The 3848-nt window shown below is 41.0% G+C and overlaps 1 protein-coding gene across 1 annotated transcript in view; it reads right to left on the reverse strand.

Moving 5' to 3' along the window:
- The window catches only part of LOC106808567 (general transcription factor IIE subunit 2-like), a 7464-nt gene extending 6358 nt beyond the window's left edge, over positions 1-1106 (reverse strand). The window contains exon 1 of the mRNA XM_014811329.1: positions 1016-1106. The gene's annotated coding sequence lies outside the window, so the exon portion shown is untranslated. The remainder of the gene's footprint in view (positions 1-1015) is intronic.
- Positions 1107-3848: the final 2742 nt, after the last annotated feature.

The raw sequence follows: 3848 nt of genomic DNA on the forward strand, positions 1-3848 counted from the left end.
ATCGTAACTTTACGAAGTTTCTGACAACGGGCCCCAGGCAACACCTATAACATGATAACCACTACAGTGCATTTGTGTGTTGTTATATTGGGCTGGGTACTACGATACCCCGTAACTACTAAGTAATATAACCATTTCGCTTCCTAGCTAGATCATACATACGACACATACTCAGTCAGTCACCCGGGGGGGGTCACTATATATGCCGGTATTACCCCATGTGCTTTCCAAATTTTGCGGGTTAGGGGGGTGTTTTTGAACTTCTAAAGCGGGCCCGCACGGGAGCAAATAGGCCCCCCCTTTACAAAGCTAATCCCGCAATAAGCCCTCGGGATCGTTCAAGTCAAGCACCGCGCCCGCAGTAGGCCCCCTTAACGGGCCACCTCCATTCCCTCCACTCTTTGCCTTCCACTTGTCTGCAAGACCTCGCAATAGGGGGTAGGGGTCCGGGTAGGAGTCTTTCATTGTGTATGCAATAGGGGGTGGGATATTTTCATTGTTTATGCAATAGGGGGTGGTATTCTTCAATTGTCTGCAATAGGGGGTAGGGTTTTCTAATGTGCAGTTCGCACAAAGGGGCCTATTATTTTTAGTGAGAACGCACATAGGGTAATACCGGCATATATAGTGACCCCCCCCCCCTCCCGGGGTCAGTCATTACTTGGCAATGTGGGGACAAGCAGCTATAATAATTTTAATATATAAGATAAAATTCCAAATCCTTTAGATGAAGTACTCAAGGTCCTACTCTGCAGGTGAGAGAAGATCACGTCGCATCATTACAGTGATATGTTATCGTAAGCCAAGGTAGGGGGTGACTCTAGGCTTGGGTCGGGATGTATTGTCTATTGAGAACATTCACGAATAACCAACGATCGACTGGAGATTCTGGGAGATACTGCGCGGTCTAGCTGCAAGTTGTAAAGCTGCGCAAGCAAATAGATAACGACACTAATAACAGATTAACTATATCCTACATACTAAACTACATGAATTGAAATGTCGTCATTTTTACCTTATTGTCAATAAAACAGCTAAAATGCTTCACAACCAAACAACTTTCAGTTGATGCATTTCCATGGGAAGTGATGTTGCATTGAGTAAATGAACTCGCGTGCGTACACTTACCGCCGCCTATCGGACATAATTATAAGCAGATACATAACTAGAACATAACATATTTAATGAAACAATAAGCAATAGATATTTAATTAATTACGTGCGGGATTTCATGCGCATATTTGTAATTGCTCCAAAACATGTTACTTATACATTATTACGGATACCAATTAGAAAACATCGAAACGAATATAACAGAAACAGAACCGCAAAGGAATAATAAATATTTCTTGACAGTTTTGAGATTTTCACAGCCGTACATTGTTTTAACCGCGAAGGCTTGCATATATACATCGCAAATGCTCGACATTTTTGCACTATTTAAACACTAGTAAGATTATATGAAACACATAATACATATTTTATTGTTATAACTACATCGTATGATATGATATTGAATTTTAACAACTTATTAAGTTATTAACATTGCTTCAACATAACTAGTGAATCGTAATTATTAAACCAAAGAAAAAAACAAATTAACGCACTGTTAGCAAAATTATTCGATTAATTTTTTCATTTCAAATTGATAATGAAGTTACCATACAATATAGAATGTTACATCAATATAGATAGATTCGATCTGCTCATCGCAGTATACATAATTCATTACCATCACAAAAGCATAGCTATGTATTAGTGGCACTCAATCATATCGGTTCAGTTTATGGAGAAATCCGCCAGTACCCATACATAACCACGTATATTACTGTTCGCGAATATACGGTAGAAGTATGCATAGCTTTAATTACACGAATTGTTCGAACCTTTGTAACTGAGCCTTCCATTGCAGCAAATATGTGTTCGGGTGTTATAAGGGGAAGTATTGCAGCATGCGTTGTTCGAACCTTTATAACGGAGCCTTCCTTTGCAGCAAATATGTGTTCGGGTGTTATAAGGGGAAGTATTGCAGCATGCGTTGTTCGAACCTTTGTATAGGAGCCTTCCCTTGCAGCAAATATGTGTTCGGGTGTTATAAGGGGAAGTATTGCAGCATGCGTTGTTCGAACCTTTGTAACTGAGCCTTCCATTGCAGCAAATATGTGTTCGGGTGTTATATGGAGAAGTATTGCAGCATGCGTTGTTCGAACCTTTGTAACTGAGCCTTCCATTGCAGCAAATATGTGTTCGGCTGTTGTACGCTCCGCATGCTGAAATTAAATAATTAAAATTCTTCATTTACATGCGCCTATATACATGCTACACAAATAGCTTTACAGCGGGTAATTAAAATATACATGGACCAACGCATTCTACTGCAGATACATTTGAGCTCTTAGGGACTACGCGAATAATATTTCTATTATTGTATTTCAGTTGCATTATTATAAAGCGAGCGATTATCGCATTAAATCCTGACAAGATAAGCGGCTATGGGATGCGCTTACCTGGCTAATGGTGACGCCACCCAGGGAAACGAGCAGTAGTATCGCCAAGATCACCTCTCATTTCGTTGCTGGGAAATTCAGAAACTGCTGAAAATATATCATATGTAATACTGATAGAAGTAAGCGTTAATAGCGCAGAAAGTGTCATAATATAGACACATTCTATATTATCGCGTATTATGTTTCTTATTCGATATTAGCTAGGTCTATATTTCTGACACTCCCGATAGTACCTGGTAGCTTGAAATACCTGTGTGGCTTGCTACGTTGTGCGCTTGTGCCCTAGGATGCGTGCTCGCGAGCGTCCCGTGGTGGAGCGCGTGTTCAATTAGTTCGTTCTATCGTTCGTTTGTTCGTTCGTTCGTGTCGTTGTTTTGTACGTTCGTTTGTATCTTTCGTTCGTTCGCGTCGTACGTCTTTTGCGTGCGTGCTGCGTGCCGTTGCGATGAGCGCGCGTGTGTATGTCTGTATGTGTGTGTGTGTGTGTGTGTGTGTGTGTGTGTGTGTGTGTGTGTGTGTGTGAGTGCGTGAGCATGTGCGCTTGCGTGCGTGCGTGTGTGTGCGCTTGTGTGTAGCACTAAATAAAATTTCATGGCTTACCTTATGATGTCTGTCGCAGAGGAAGGTATCTGTAGCTCGGCACCGTGGTAGTGAGCGTGTACTGCTATACAGCTTGACGCGCCGATCTTATATATCATCACCCTCCCTATAAACTCCAATGTTACACGATTTTACACGCGAGATCCGGTACCTGGGAAAAACAAACAGGTGGTTTACAAATAGAGCCATTCCCAATTCTGTTGACATCACGCTTCGGTGCTTTTCCGCGATAGATCAAAATAGTAAATGTAGGTTGCACGTGGCAAAGGCGGAACTAAAAATTTGTGATACACCTGTATATATTTACAGAATTACACATTTACATATTTACATATTACCCTAGGTGCTCGACGCTAATTATGTTAGATATTGGATCAAGCGGCCTAGGCTGCCACTACGGGGTGTGGGTCCATTGAAACTCTCTCTGTCACGCTTCGCTGCGGCGAGCAAAATTTACGTCATACTAGCAGTTAGGAAGATCATAGTTTCTATTCTCCCAACTTTAACTAGGCTCTAGATCATATAGAAATAATATCTATATATTTTTCTAATATCTATATATTTCTACGCTCTAGATTAATATACCTTGTGACGACATCTACATTTAAGCCATAGTGTCGTGGCATCAAAGGCCACATGCAATAAGACGAGGCATACTCTATCTATCTATTGAGTGGGTGGGATGCTCAGTACGCTTTCACGTTTATAATTTCAATCAAGCATCTCACAAACATTACGATC

Source organism: Priapulus caudatus, unplaced genomic scaffold, assembly GCF_000485595.1.
Source record: "Priapulus caudatus unplaced genomic scaffold, Priapulus_caudatus-5.0.1 Scaffold286, whole genome shotgun sequence".
In the NCBI taxonomy this organism is placed as follows: domain Eukaryota; kingdom Metazoa; phylum Priapulida; class Priapulimorpha; order Priapulimorphida; family Priapulidae; genus Priapulus; species Priapulus caudatus.